The sequence below is a fragment of the Pan troglodytes genome, chromosome 6 (genome assembly GCF_028858775.2).
Source record: "Pan troglodytes isolate AG18354 chromosome 6, NHGRI_mPanTro3-v2.0_pri, whole genome shotgun sequence".
In the NCBI taxonomy this organism is placed as follows: domain Eukaryota; kingdom Metazoa; phylum Chordata; class Mammalia; order Primates; family Hominidae; genus Pan; species Pan troglodytes.
Window position 1 is genome coordinate 12510571 of NC_072404.2, and position 16541 is coordinate 12527111.

At 43.9% G+C, this 16541-nt stretch overlaps 1 protein-coding gene across 10 annotated transcripts in view; it reads right to left on the minus strand.

Moving 5' to 3' along the window:
• USP42 (ubiquitin specific peptidase 42) overlaps window positions 1-16541 on the minus strand; it is a 54656-nt gene that overhangs the window by 26750 nt on the left and 11365 nt on the right. The window contains exon 4 of one of the 10 annotated variants that reach the window (XR_010158333.1): window positions 6601-6693. The exons of 6 other annotated variants lie outside the window; for them this stretch is intronic. The gene's annotated coding sequence lies outside the window, so the exon portion shown is untranslated. Of the gene's footprint in view, window positions 1-2010; window positions 2102-4532; window positions 4640-6600; window positions 6694-15895; window positions 15983-16541 lie in introns of those variants that run through there. 3 more of the 10 variants (XR_008536330.2, XR_010158332.1, XR_010158334.1) reach the window with 3 other exon arrangements.

Here is a 16541-nt window from a genome sequence, read left to right on the forward strand (position 1 = left end):
GCAACAGAGCGAGACCGTGTCTCAAAAAAACAAAGAAAGAAAAGAAAAAAGAAAATAATCTCTGTGTAAATACTCTGGCGTTGCTGGCCACAGATGGTGGTCTCTATGGCGTATCTTTTTTTTACAACTTTCTAAAAATGTAAAAATCATTCTTGGCGCATGCTAAGTGATGCTACAGCATCTAGTGGGGAGAAGCCAGGGATGCTGCTAAACAGCCTCGAATGCACAGGACAGCCCCTCCCAACAAAGAATCACCCAAAGTGTTGACAGCACCGAGGCTGAGGAACTGCCTGACTAAAGGCTACCCAGACGCACCTAATAACGCTTAAAACAAAAGGATCAAACTATTCCCAATTAACTCTGTCTTGCAATAAAGCTCAACAATATTTTTTAAAGAAATACAAAAATCCCAGCACCCAATAACATAAAATTCATTCTGTCTGGCATCCAATCAAACAGTACAAGGCACGCAAAGATGCAGAAATGACCAGTAACAAGGAGAAAATAAATAGAAAAAGACCCAGAAATAACACAGAAAATATAATCAGAAGACAATAACTTTAAAAAGGATATTACAAATATATTCCTATGTTCAAGGAAATAAAAAATGGAAGAATACATTAAGAAGAAACATGGTGGCTGAGCCTGGTGGCTCACACCTGTAACCCCAGCACTTTGGGAAGCTAAGGAGGGCAGATCACGAGGTCAGGAGATCGAGACGATCCTGGCTAACACAGTGAAACCCCGTCTCTACTAAAGATACAAAAAAATTAGCTGGGCGTGGTGGTGGGCGCCTGTAGTCCCAGCTACTCGGGAGGCTGAGGCAAGAGAATGGCGTGAACCCAGGAAGCAGAGCTTGCAGTGAGCTGAGATGGCACCACTGCACTCCAGCCTGGGCGACAGAGCAAGACGCTGTCTCAAAAAAAAAAAAAAAAAAAAAAAGAAGAAACATGGAAATAGATGCAAATCTGCTTATACACATGAAGAGTAGAATCTCTGGGATGAAAAATGCACCAGGTGCGGTGGCTCACGCCTGTCATCCCAGTGCTTCGGGAGGCTGAGGCAGGCAGACCACTTGAGCCCAGGAGTTTGACACCAGCCTGGGCAACACAGAAAAACCCCATCTCTACTAAAAATACAAAAATTAGCCAGGTGTGGTGGCACGTGCTTGTAGTCTCAGCTACTCCAGAGGCTGATGTGGGATGGGAGGACCACCTGAGCCCAGCAGTTGGAGGCTGCAGTAAGCTATGATAGCACCACTGCACTCCAGCCTGGGTGACAGAGTAAGATCTTGTCTCAAAAAAATAAAAACAAACAACAATAACAAAAACACCAGATGTAATTAATAACAGATCAGACACCACAGAAGATTAGTGAACTTGAAGATATTCATTATGGGTAGAAAATATCCATAATAAAACACAGAGAGAGAAAATCTCAAAATAACAACAACAACACAGCATACCAGTAAGCTATGGGACAATTTTAAGTTGCCCCGATATACATCATTAGAGTCTGAAGGTAAAAGGACAGCATAAATATTTCAAGAAATAACAATTATCTACAAATGAAAAGCACAAAGGAGGTTTTTGGGAAGAGGCATGGTTTCGTATCCTGACTGAGCTGTCAGTTCACATGAGTCTATATTAATATTCAGAAGAACTTACACCAAAAAAGTTATTAAGTTTTCAAAAGTCACTGAAAGTTGTCCAAATTTGACAGAAATAATACATGTACAGATCTAAGAACCTCAACAAATTCCAGGAGTAGAAACATGAAGAAAACTACACAAAGGACCCCTGCTTACAACCAGTGATAAAAATCTTAAAAGCACTGGAGATAAAAACAGTGCTGGGCCGGGCGCAGTGGCTCACGCCTGTAATCCCAGCACTTTGGGAGACCAAGGTGGGCGGATCACAAGGTAGAAGATCGAGACCATCCTGGCTAACACGGTGAAACCCCGTCTCTACTAAAAATATAAAAAAATTAGCCGGGTGTGGTGGCACGCACCTGTGGTCCCAGCTACTCAGGAGGCTGAGGCAGGAGAATGGCGTGAACCCGGGAGGTGGAGGTTGCAGTGAGCCGAGATCGCGACGCTGCACTCCAGCCTGGGCAACAGAGCAAAACTCCATCTCAACAAACAAACAAACAAACAAAAAAAACATTACATAGGCTGGCTTGGTGGCTCATGCCTGTAATCCCAGCACTCTGTGAGGCTGAGGCGGGTGGATCACTTGAGGTCAGGAGTTTGAGACCAGCCTGGCTAACATGGTGAAACCCTGTCTCTACTAAAAATACAAAAAATTACCTGGGCATGGTGGTGTGCGCCTGTAACCCCAGCTACTCGGGAGGCTGAGACAGGAGAATCACTTGAACCCGGGAGGCAGAGGTTGCAGTGAGCTGAGATCGCAACACTGCACTCCAGCCTGGGCCACGGAGTGAAACTCAGTCTCAAAAAAACACAAGAAACAAAACAAAAACAAAAGCAAAAATCATTATGTATATAGGAACAAAGGTAAAAACGACAACAGACTTCTTATCAGGCACAGCACAGGCCAGAAGACAGTGGAATAATATCTTTCAAGTATTAAAAGAAAAAGAACGGGCCAGGTGCGGTGGCTGCCCTGTAATCTCAGCACTTTGGGAAGCCAAGGCGGGTGGATCGCTTGAGCCTAGGAGTTTGAGACCAGCCTGGCCAAAATGGCCAAAATCCTGTCTCTACAAAAAATTAGCCAGGCATGGGGGTGAACGCCTGTAGTCCCAGCTATTCAGGAAGTTGAGGTGGGAGGATTACTTGAGCCCAAGAGGTTGAGGCTGCAATGAGCTATAATCACACCACTGCACTCTAGCCTGGGTGAGAGTGACAGCCTGTCTCAAAAAAGACAAATAATGTTAACATAGAATTCTACACCCCATGAGAATATCATTCAAAAACAAACATGAGACTTGCACTTCTGGGAGACGGAGTAGAGGTAGTTTTCTATTCCTCCTGCCAAGTACAACAAATCCTGACCATTGTGTATAAAATGAACCTTAAAAGGCTGTGAAAGGTAGAAAGAGAAAGAGACATGCTACGGACCTCAAGACCCAAGGAAGACACGGTGGTGAGTTTCCTGGGGTTTCTTTGTGCTTCTTCTAGTCCAGACTTAGAGCTAAAGTCAGCAACCTGGAAGCCCAAACAACTGCAGACAACCAAGCCCAGCAAAATCCCGCTCCCACTCTCTCCAGCCAAAGGATGAGGAAAGGGCAGCCTCGTGTGACAGAAACCTTTAGAAATCATTGCTCTACTTCAGCTTCTGTGTGTATTTTTTTCTGTATATTACGATGTTTGTTTTGGTTTGGTTTGTTTTTTTTGAGACAGCATCTCACTCTGTCACCCAGGCTGGAGTGCAGTGGCGGGATCACGGCTCACTGCAGCCTCTACCTCCCAAGGCTCAGGTGATCTCCCCACCCGTCTCTCGAGTAGCTGGGATTACAGGCATGCACCACCATACCCGGCTAATGTTTGTATTTCAGTAGAGACAGGGTTTCACCATGTTGGCCAGGCTGGTCTTGGACTCCTGGGCTCAAGTGATCCACCCTCCTCTGCCTCCCAAACTGCTGGAATTGTAAGAATTATTATGATGTTTTGACATCCTAAAGATCTTTCTGGCTGGGGAGAGGCTGCCCCTCAGGCTAGCCAATTCTTAGAGGTAGCAAAGGGCTCAGCGTTCGTGCAAGCCTTTGCTATACACACTAACCAATCCAGAGCCCTTCCTTCTCCATCCACCTGCCTGTGCACCCCAGGAGGCAAAACTCCTCTGCCCTAATCATCTCAGGGCCAGGTGCCAGGCAACTCTGGACCACACCTGTGGCTCAGAGCCCACCAAAATTATTCAAACCAGCCAATCCCAAATTCTTCCCCCTGCCCTACCCTGCTTTTCCCACGGAAACCTCAACGAAGGCTCTGGCCAATAATGCCTTCCCCTTGCTCCTGTCTTCTGCTTCCTCACCACATGGCCCTGCATGGTGTGACCTGTGAGCATAAAATCTTTGTCTTCCTGAGCCTCTCTTGTGTCTCCTCTTGTGGCTGCCCCTGAGCAACCATCTCGTAAAAGAATACAAAAGACATTAAAACATCACAGAAGAACTATGGCCTCACCTCCACCCACACCAGAAAAGGCAAGTAAATAGCCTTGACTTACACTCAACAGGCTGTAGCAAGGCACCCTAACCCATACTGGGTTAACGGTGGAGAAGGCTGACTAGGAGCTGGGACTTGCAACCATACTGGATGAACAACAAACCCTGTCCCACCCCACGTTGTGACAATCATGTGGGGAGCCCAGATTTCCACCCACCCAGTAGTAAAAAGCCACCTCTAAACTCTCCCCCCACTATGGCCTCCCCAGCCTCCGGTGAGGGTCAGAGGCAGGCCTGTCACCATCACTCAGTGGTAACAAAACCACTCCCACTGCAGTGTCCGTGAAGACCATGTGGGGAGCAGGAACTTCCACTTCCACCCAGCAGGGACAACGATCCCCAATTCCCACCTGGGGTGCCAACGGAGGCTGAGTGGGGAATGTGGGCTTCTACTCCATCTGACATCACTTCCTCTGCCAGAGCAGTGCCAGAGCAAGTTGGCTAAAACAAAGGTTAGATAAGACTCAGTGTCTTATAAGATAATACCAAAATATCCATGGCCAGGCGCGGGGGCTCATGCCTACAATTCTAGCACTTTGGGAGGCCAAGGCAAGAGGACTGCTTGAGCCCAGGAGGTGGGAGCTGCAGTGAGCCATGATTACACCACTGCACTCCAGCCTGGACAACAAAGTAAGACCCTGACTCAAAAAACAAAACTGTTTTAAAATCCAGCTTTCAACTGAAAATCACTCATCATACTGAGAACTAAGAATCTCTCAAACAAAAATTATAACATTGTCTGATATGGTTCTAAATGTATATAAAAGAAACCTTTTTTTTTTTTTTTTGAGACAGAGTCTCACTCTGTCACCCAGGCTGGAGTACAATGGCATGATCTTGGCTCACTGAAACCTCTGCCTCCTGGGTTCAAGTGATTCTCTTGCCTCAGCCTCCCAAGTAGCTAGGATTAGAGGTGTGCACCACCACACCTGGCTAATTTTTGTATTTTTAGTAGAGACAGGGTTTCACCATGTTGGCCAGGCTGGTCTTGAATCCCTGACCTCAGGTAATCTGCCTGCCTCGGCCTCCCAAAGTGCTGGGATTACAGGCATGAGCCACCGCGCCCCGGCCTTTTTTTTTTTTTTTTTTTTTTTTGAGGCAGAGCCTCACTTTGTAACCCAGCCTGGAGTGCAGTGGCACGATTTTGGCTCACCACAACTTCCACCTCCTGGATTCAAACAATTCTCCTTCCTTAGCCTCCCGAATAGCTGGGATTACAGGCGCCCGCCACCATGTCTGGCTAATTTTTTGTATTTTTAGTAGAGATGGGGTTTCGCCATGTTGGCCAGGCTGGTCTCGAACTCCTGACCTCAGGTGATCCACCTGCCTCGGCTTCCCAAAATGCTGGGATTACAGGCATGAGCCACCACGCCTGGCCTAGAAGAGACATTTTAAAACAATTATAACTAGTGGAGAGTAAACGACATAGGGAAGTAATGTTTCTATACGTCCCTGAAACTAGTAAAATGACAATACCAGTAAACCGTGGTAAAAGTTATGTGTGTGTAAATGTGGTCCCTAAAAGTGACCACTAAAAAGGCTCCAGGCCCAGTGGCACACGCCTGTAATCCCAGCATTGTGTGAGCCTGAGGTGGGCGGATGGCTTGCGCCCAGGAGTTTGAGACCAGCCTGGGCAACATGGTGAAACCCTGTCTCTACAAAAATTAGCCAGGCATGGTCGCGCACAGCTGTAGTCCAAGCCACTTGGGGGGCCGAGGCAGGAGGATCATTTGAGGTTGGGAGACTGAGGCTGTAGTGAGCTGAGATGGTGCAACCACACTCCAGCCTAGGTGACAGAGTGAGACCCTGTCCACGACCCACCCCCAAAAAAGAAAGAAAGACTCAAGTAAAGCAAAATGACGTAATTTTGAAAAACACTTCCAAGTATTCAAATAACCCACAGAGAAGCAAGAAAACACAGATATATAAAAAAGAACAGAACAAAAAACAAAACATTAAATGGCAGAATAAGCCTTAAGTCTTAAAATATCAATAATCACCTTAAAAGTCAATGTTCTAAATAAATGAGGGTGAAGGACACCCAGCCTAGAGCAGCAGAGAGTTAAAAGACACAGACTCACAAAATGGATTGAACAACACAACCCAACTATACGCTGTTTACAAAAAAACTCACTTCAAATGTAATGACACAGGCAGGCTGAAAGTAAAAGGATAAAAAAGATACGTCATGCAAGCATTAATCAAAACAAAGCAGGGAAAAAATTTTATCTGGGCATGGTGGTGCATGCCTGTGGTCCCAACTGCTCCAAAGGCTGAGATGGAGGATTCCTAGAGCCCAGGAGTTGGAGGCTGCAGTGAGCCATGATCGCACCACTGCACTCCAGCCCAGGTGACAGAGTGAGACCTCATCTCAAGGAGGAAAAAAAAAAAAGCAGGGCCAGGCACAGTGGCTCACACCTGTAATTCCAACACTTTCAGAGGCCAAGGCAGGAGGATCACTTGAGGCTAGGAGTTCGAGACCAGCCTGGGTAACACAGCGAGACCAAATCTCTACAAAAGTAAAAATAAAAAAAATTAGCTGGTCATGGTGGGACACGCCTGTAGTCCGAAGCTAGCAGGAAGGCTGAGGCAGGAGGATAGCTTGAGACCAAAATTTTGAGGATGCAGGATTTTGAGGATTTTGAGGATGCAGTGAGCTATGATCACACCAATGCACAAAGCCTGGGTCACAGAACAAGATTCTGTCTCAAAAACAAAGAAACCAACAACAACACAAAAAGCAGGAATGGTTACATTAATAAAGAATAAAGCAGACTTCAGGGACACAGTAAAGATGTTAATCCCCCCAAATTAAGACACAAGTTTAGTGTACTTCCTATCAAAATCCCAGCAAAATATTTTATATAGATTATTTTATAATTTGTAACGAAAAGCAATGTAACTAGAATAGCCGAAACTATTTTGAAGAATAAAGTGGAAGGAATCATTCTAACCGATGACAAGACTTACTACATAACTACAGTAACAAGGACTTGTGTAGAGTGGTGGACACATACATCATCACAACAGAACAGAAACCTGGAGACAGACACACAAATATGCCCAAATGATTTTTTTTAATTACAAAGATACAAAAGCAATTCAACAGAGGAAAGACAGCTTCTTCAAGAAAATGACGCTGGAGCAAATGACATCCAGACAAAAAAACTCAGTTTAAATCTCAGTTTCTAAAAAAAAAACTCAAAATGGATCACAGACTTAAATGTAACATATTAAACAATACGACTTACAGGAAAAAATTAACATAGGAAAAAATCTGCAGGATCAAGAGCTAGGCAAAGAGATCTTAAACTTGACACTAAAAGCACAATCCACTAAAGGCTGACCAATTGAACTTCACCAAAATTAAAAACCTCTGTCTGTAAAACATCCACTAAGTGGATGAAGACATGCTACAGATGGGGAGAAAACATTTGGAAACCACATATCCTCAAAACTTGACAGTACAACAACAAAGAACATGATAGAAAATGAGGGAAAGATACAGGCACATGTTTCACCAAAGAACACAAACAGATGGCAAATAAGCACATGAAAAGATGTTCAATACCTTTAAGCATTAGGGAAATGCAAATGAAAGCCACACTGAGTTATCACTACACACCTATCAGTACAGGTAAAATGAACACTAGTGACAACAGCAAATGTTGGCAAAGATGCAAGGAAGCTGGAACTCTCATATATTGCTTTGGCAGTTTCTTATAAAATCAAACATGCAACTACCATATAACCCAGCATTTGCAGTCCTGGGCATTTATCCCAGAGAAATGAAGACATGCTGACGAAAAGAGCTATATACACTCATGTTTATAGCAGCTCCACTCACCATATCCCAAAACTAGTAACAACCCGGATGTTTACTGCAGCTCCACTCACAATCCCCCAAAACCAGAAACAACCCGGATGTGTTTACTGCAGCTCTACTCACGATATCCCAAAACTAGAAACAACCTAGATGTGTTTACCGCAGCTCCACTCACGATATCCCAAAACTAGAAACAACCGGATATCCTTTAATGGAAAAGTAGTTAAAGAAACTGTGGCGTTATCAGGCCGGCACAGTGGCTCATGCCTGTAATCCCAGCACTTTGGGAGGCTGAGGCGGGCAGATCACGAGGTTAGGAGATAGAGACCATCCTGGCTAACAAGGTGAAACCCGTCTCTACTAAAAATACAAAAAAAAATTAGCCAGGCGTGGTGGCGTGCACCTGTAGTCCCAGCTACTCGGGAGGCTGAGGCAGGAGAAAGGCGTGAAGCCGGGAGGCAGAGCTTGCAGTGAGCTGAGATCATGCCACTGCACTCCAGCCTGGGTGACAGAGCGAGAATCCGTCTCAAAAAAAGAAAAAAGGGAATCTACTTTAAATATACAGACAAAAATAGGTTAAAGATAAAAAGATGGAAAAAATATATCATGCTAACATGAATCATAAGAAAACTGGAGTGGGCTGGGCATGGTAGCTCACGCCTGTAATCCCAGCACTTAGGGAGACTGAGACAGGCAGATGACCTGAGGTCAAGATTTCAAGACCAGCCTGGCCAACATGGTGAAACCCCATCACTACTAAAAATACAAAAGTTAGCCGGGCACGGCGGCACATGTCTGTAATCCCAGCTACTTAGGAGACCGAGGCAGGAGGCAGAGTTGAACCCAGGAGGCAGAGTTTCCAGTGAGCCAAGATCATGCCAGTGCACTCCAGCATAGGTGACAAAGTGAGACTCCACCTCAAAAAAAAAGAGAAACGATACGAAAAAGAAAACTGGAGTGGCTTTTTTTTTTTTTTTTTTTTTGAGACAGGGTCTCCTTCCGTTGCCCTGGTTGGAGTACAGTGGCATAATCATAGCTCTCTACAACCTTCAACTCCCTGGCTCAAGTGATCCTCCTACCTCGGCCTCCCGAGTAGCTAAGACTATAGAAGCACACCACCATGCCTAGCTAATTTTTTAATATTTTATTTTTATTTATTTTTTATTTTTTGAGACAGAGTCTCGCTGTCGCCCAGGCTGGAGTGCAGTGGCGCGATCTCGGCTCACTGCAGGCTCTGCCCCCCGGGGTTTATGCCATTCTCCTGCCTCAGCCTCCCGAGTAGCTGGGACTACAGGCGCCTGCCACCTCGCCTGGCTAATTTTTTGTATTTTTAGTAGAGACGGGGTTTCACCGTGTTAGCCAGGATGGTCTCGATCTCCTGAGCTCATGATCTGCCCGCCTTGGCCTCCCAAAGTGCTGGGATTACAGGCGTGAGCCACCGCACCCAGCCCAATTTTTTAATATTTTATATTATACAGAGAGGGTCTCACTATGTAGCTCAGGCTGGTCTAGAACTCCTAGCTTAACCCATCCTCCTGCCTCAGCCTCCCAAAGTGTTGGGATTACAGGCATGAGTCATCATGCCCAGCTTGGGGTGGCTAAATTTATCTCAGATGAAGTCGATTTCAGAGCAAAGAATATTATTTGGGATGAAGAGGGTCATTTCATAAATGGTAACCAAATGAGTTCATCAAGAGGGCATAACAGGCCAGGTGCAGTGGCTCAGACCTATAATCCCAGCACTTTGGGAGGCCGAGGCGGGTGGATCACCTGAGGTCAGGAGTTTGAGACCAGCCTAGCCAACACGGGCGAAACCCCATCACTACTAAAAAATACACAAATCAGTCAGGTGTGGTGGCGCATGCCTGTAATCCCAGCTGCTCAGGAGGCTGAGGTATGAGAATCACTTGAACTTGAAAGGTGGAGGCTGCAGCGAACCAAGATCATGCCACTGCACTCTAGCCTGGGCGCCAGCAGTTCAAGACAACTGTCTTGAAGCCAGGAGTTTGAGACAAGCCTGAGCAACTTAGCGAGACCCTATCTCTATTTAAAAAAAAAAATTAGGCTGGGCACGGTGACTCACGCCTGTAATCCCAGCACTTTGGGAGGCTGAGGCGGGTGGATCACAAGGCCAGGAGATAAGAGAACATCCTGGCCAATATGATGAAACCCCATCTCTACTAAAAATATAAAAATTAGCTGGGTGTGGTGGCATGTGCCTGTAATCCCAGCTACTCAGGAGGCCGAGGCAGGAGAATCGATTGAACCCATGAGGCGCAGGTTGCAGTTGAGCCGAGATCACACTACTGCACTCCAGCGTGGCAACAGAGCAAGACTCTGTCTCAAAACAAACAAACAAACAAAAAAACAAAACAAAACAAAAGGCATGGTGGTGCATGTCTGTAGTCTCAGCTACTTGGGAAGCTGAGGTGGGAAGATCACTTGAACCCAGAAGGTTGAGGGTGCAGTGAGCTATGATGGCACCACTGCACTCCAGCCTAGGCAACAGAGTGAGACCCTGTCTTTAAAAAAAAAAAAAAAAATTGACACATGACATGTCAACATATCTGGGATACAACTAAAGTACCACTCATAGGGAAATTTATAGCATTTAACACTCACATTGGAAAAGAAGAAAGATCTCAAATCAAATGACCTAAGACTCCACCTTAAGACACTGGAACAGAGCACATTAAATCCAAAGTAAGCAGAAGAAATGGAATAATGACAATAACAACAAACATCAATAAAACAGAAAACTGTAATGAAACAGAAAACTGTAACAATGAAACCAAGAGCTCGTTCTTTGAGAAGATCAGTAAGATTAAAAAACTTCTGGTCAGATTAATCAAACAAAAAAGGAGACAGAAAGCTGGGTATGGTGGTATAGTCCTAGCACTTTTGGAGGCCAAGCGGGAAGGATCATTTGAAGCCAGGAGTTCAAGACTAGCCTGGACAACATAGTGAGACCTCGTCTCTACAAAAATAATTTAAAAATTAGCTGTGTGTGGTGATGCACACCTCTAGCTACTCAGGAGGCTGAGGTGGGAGCACTGCTTGAGTCCAGGAGGTGGAGGCTGCAGTGAGGTATGATCTTGCCACTGTACTCCAGCCTGGGCAAAAGAGCAAGATCCTGTCTTCTAAAAACAAAACAAAGAAAAGGAGAATGTAGTTTAAAACCTGCCCATGAGAAACTGCAAGGTCCAGATGGCTTCACCGCTGAAATCTACCAAACATTTAAAGAAGAAATAACATCAATTCTGTACAAACTCTTCCAGGAAATAGATGTGAAGAAAACATATCCCAACACATGCCATGATGCCAACATTACCCTAATGCCAAAACAAGAAAAAAAAAAGGCATTATAAGAAACTATAGGCTAATAATACTTATGAAGACAAAACTGTTTTACAATTTTAGCAAATCAAAGCCAATAACACATAGAATAATGCATCATGACCAAGTGTGAGTCATCTCAGGAATGCAAGGTTGGTTTAACATTCAAGCATCAAACAACTCAACCTGGTAAAAGGCATCTATGAAAAACCTACAACACCATACTTAATGGTAAAAGACTGAATGCTTTTCCTCTAAGACTGAGAAAGAGACATGGATTTTTACTCTTATCACCTCTATTTAACAATGTAATGGAGGTCTCTTTACTAGAAAAAAACAGCAAGAAAAATAAAGAACCTACACAGACTGGAAATGGAGAAGTAAAATTATCTTTATTCACGTATCACATAGTTGCGTCTATAAAATCTTAAGGGATCTTAAAAAAAAACCCTACTAGAATTAATAAGTGACTTAAGGTTCCAAGATATAAGATCAAAATCTGAAAAATGTATTTCTATACGCTAGCGATAAACAATCAGTAAGTTGAAATTTTAAAAATAAAATACCCTTTGTAATAGTTAATGAAAATATTTATTCCAGCCGGGTGCAGTGGCTCACCCCTGTAATCCCAGCACTTTGGGAGGCCGAGGCAGGTGGATCATTTGAGGCCAGGAGTTCGAGACCAGCTTGGCCAACAGGGTGAAACCCCGTCTCTACTAAAAATACAAAAATTAGCCGGGCATGATGGTGGGCACCTGTAATCTCAGCTACTCATGAGGCTGAAGCAGAAGAATTGCTTGAACCCAGAAGGCAGAGGGTGCAGTGAGCCGAGATTGTGCCACTGCACTCCAGCCTGGGCAACGAGAAACTAAAGATGGCCTAGGCCAGGCATAGTGGCTCATGCCTGAAATCCCAACACTTTGAAAGGCTGAGGCAAGAGGCTGGGCACAGTGTCTCATGCCTGTAATCCCAGCACTTTGGGAGGCCGAGTCGGGCAGATCACTTGAGGTCAGGAGTTTGAGACCAGCCTGGCCAACACTGTGAAACCCCATCTCTACTAAAAATACAAAAATTAGCTAGAAGTGATGGTGCGTGCCTGTAATCCCAGCTACCTGGGAGGCTGAGGCAGGAGAATCACTTAAACCGAAGAGGTGGAGGTTACAGTGAGTGGAGATAGTGGCACTGCACTCTACCTGGAGTGACAGAGCGAATAAAAAGGGCTGGGCGCAGTGGCTCACGCCTGTAATCCCAGCACTCTGAGAGGCCGAGGCAGGCAGATCATGAGGTCAGGAGATCAAGACCATCCTGGCTAACACGGTGAAACCCCATCTCTACTAAAAATACAAAAAAATTAGCCGGCGTGGTGGCAGGCACCTGTAGTCCCAACCATTCAGGAAGCTGAGGCAGAAGAATGGCGTGAACCCGGGAGGCGTAGGTTGCAGTGAGCCGAGATAGCGCCACTGCACTCCAGCCCGGGCGGCAGAGCAAGACTCCGTCTCAAAAAACAAAAACAAAAACAAAAAAAGGCTGAGGCAAGAGAACCGCTTAAGCGTAGGAGTTCAAGACCAGCCTGGGCAACATGGTGAGACTGTCTCTACAAAAAAACAAAAAATTAGCTAGGTGTTGTAGCACATGCCTGTAGTCCTGGCTATTCATGAGGCTGAGGCAAGGGGATCCCTTGAGCCAAGGAGGTCAAGGCTGCAGTGAGCTCTGACTGTGCACCACTGTACTCTAGCCTGGGCAACAGAGCAAGACTGTCACTAAAAAAAAACAAAACAACAACAACAACAAAAAACAAGGCCTAAATAAATAGGTATACCTTGCTTGTGAGTCAGAAAATAATACTGTTTAGGTGTCAATTCACATCAAATTGATTTAAATATTCAGCACAGTCCCAATCAAAATACCAGGAAGATTATTTGTAGAAATTCACAAAGTGATTCTAAAATTCATTTGAAAATACAAATGGCCAAGCAACCATGAAGAGCCAGAACAACTTTTTTATTTTGGTTGACGTAAGATCTCACTCTGCTGCCCAGGCTGCAGCGTACCTGCACAATAATGGCTCACTGCAGTCACCACCTCCTGAGCTGAAGCGAGCCTCTCACTTCAGTCTCCCAAGTAGCCAGGACTAGCGCTTGCCACCACACCCAGTGAATTTTTTTTATTTTTTGTAAAGACGAGGTCTCACAATGTTGCCCAGGCTACAGGATAACTCGCAGAAAGAACAAAGTTGGAGGACTTACCTGGTTCCAAAACTTTTTTTTTGAGACAGCATCTCACTCTATCACTCAGGCTGTAAAACAGTGGTGCAATCATAGCTCACGGCAGCCTCAAACTCCCAGGCTCAAGCAATCCTCCTGCCTCAGCCTCCGAAGTAACTAGGACTATAGGCATGAGTTCCCAGATGCAGCTAATTTTTTTTTTTTTTTTTTTTTTTTGGAGAGACAGGGTCTTGACATGTTGCCCAGGCTGGTCTCAAACTCCTGGGTTCAAACAGTCCTCCTGCCTCAGCCTCCCAAAACACTGGGATTACAGACATGAGCCACTGCAGTTGGCCACAAAACTTTAAAATATATAGTAATCAAGACATTGTGTTACGGTGTCAAGACAAACAAGTGATCAGTACAACATAATAGAGTCCAGAAATAGATCATATTGATATGGCTTACTGATTTTTTTTCTTCTGTCTAAAGTGCTTCAATCACCTGATTTTTGATAAAGGTGCAAAGACAATTTAGTGACAAAAGGATTATGTTTCCAACAAATGGTGCTAGAACAACCGAACATCCATATGCAAAAAAATAAACTTGCTCCATCTTCACATCACAAACAAAAATTAACTCAAAATGGACCACTGACCCAAAAACAAAAGCTAAAACTTTAAGACTTCTAGAAGAAAGTATAGGAAAAATATTTGTGACCTGTAGGTAGGCAAAGTTTTTTTTTTTCTTGTCTTTTCTTTTTTCCTTGAGACATGGTCTTACTGTCACCCAGACTGGAATAAAGTGGCACAATCATGGCTCACTGCAGCCTCAACCTCCTGGGCTCATGTGATCCTCCCACCTCAGTCTCCCAAGTAGCTGGGACTATAGGCACACACCGCCAAGCCCAGATAATTTTTGTATTTTTTATAGAGACAGGGTTTCACCATGTTGCCCAAACTGGTCTCAAACTACTGAACTCAAGTGAGCCACCCGCCTCAGCCTCCCAAAACACAGGAACCACCACACCTGGCCTAATTTTTGATTTTTTTTTATATAGAGATGAGTTCTCCCTACGTTGCCCAGGCTAGTCTTGAAATCCTGGGCTCAAGTGATCTACCTGCCTTAGCCTCCCAAAGTGCTGGGATTACAGGCATGAGCCACATACCCAGCCAAGATTTCTTAAAACACCTACAGCACAACGAATAAAAAGAAAAAAAAAGAAATGAAATTTCCCAAAACAAAAAATGCACTCTTTAAAAGACACTGAAAAGAATCAAAAGACAAATCTCAGCCTACATAATAAAAGACTTATATCGAGAATATATAAAGAACTCTCTAAGCTCAACAATAAGAAAACTACCAGTTTTCAAACGGGCAAAAGATTTCAACAGGCATTTTAGCAAAGGAAATATACGGATGGCAAATAACCACATGAAAAGATGTTCAAAACAAAAACAAAACAAAAAAGAAAAGAGGTTCAGCATTATTCATTATGAAAGTACAAATTAAAACCACAACAAAATACTACCACACTACACACCTATGGAGATGGCTAAAACTGAAGAAGACTGACCACACCAAGTATTGGGAAGGATGTGGAGCAAATGGAAGCTTCATTCACCAGTGGTGGGACTATAAAACACTGCAGTCCCTTTTGGAAAGTCTGGAAGTCTCTTAAAATGTTAAAGTACACACCCACCCCAGGACCAAGCCATTTTACTCCTAGATATTTACCTAAGAGAAATGAAAACATGTCCTAACAAAGGCTTGTTTGCTAATGTTCATAGCAGCTTAATTTGTAACGGCACAAAGTGAAAAATGACCCAGATGCCCATCAATAGACAAGTGGAGAAACAAATTGTGATCTAGCCATAAAATGGAATCCTACTCAACAATACGATGAAGTGATGCTACATGGCACAAATGGAATAATGTTGAAGGAATTATGCTGAGTGAAAGAAGCGAGATAATATGAGAATATATACTGTACAATTCCACATAAGCAACACTCTAGAAAATCTAAACTAATTCATCTATAGTGACGGAAAGCAGATCAGTGGTTGCCGGACAGGAGGGTGGGGAAAGGATGGAAAGGGTGATTTCAAAGGGGCATCGGGGAACTTTTGAGGGTGATGAACATGTTCATTATCTTAATCTTGATGCTAGTTCCACGGGTGTATACAAATGTCAAAATGCATCAAATTATGTATTTTAAATATGTGTAATTTGGTATATATCAATTATACTTCAGTAAAGCTGGGAAAAGAGAGAGAGAAAGAGAGGGAGGAAGGGAGGGAGGGAGGAAGCAAGCACAAAAACTACCAGTAGCATAAAAGATAGGCACCTAATTCTGGACATCAGGAGCTTCTGAATTTTGTCTTGGTCCTCTCTCTTGCTGTCCAGGTGCTAGTGCTGGGTTTTCATCCACACCCTACTTTCATTAAGCGCAAAAGTGATAGGAAAGCTGTCTGTGGGGAATGAATTATGGACTGAGAAAGGGAGAAAACGAGGGCAAACAGAACGTTAATTCTGGCATAACAAACACCCCTAGGTAGGTGGTGAGATTCTAGGTGATTTTTCTTTGGTTTCTTTAAGTTTTCCTGTACTTTCCAAATTCTTTACAAGCATTACTTGGCTCTTTGGAGGGAAAAAAAAATCAGTTTTAAAAGAACCAATTTAAATTCTCCATTAAGTAAAGAACTATTCAAAAAGAAACCAAGGATTTTTTTTTTTAAATCCTAGTAATAGCCCCAGAACATACACACATGAATCTGAGCCATTAATTTAGATCAAAGAACAGGGAGACTGCATTTATAAAGAATGAAGGATATTTACAACATATGGAGAAGGCCAAAACCTCAAAAACGGATGTTCCAAATTCTGAAGGTTGATAGTCAACCACTGAGTTGGCTTCCATCTAATTAAAGACATTTTAATATGCTTTAAGTGATTTCCTGCCATGTAGATTGAAGATGAGGTTCTCAAATGCT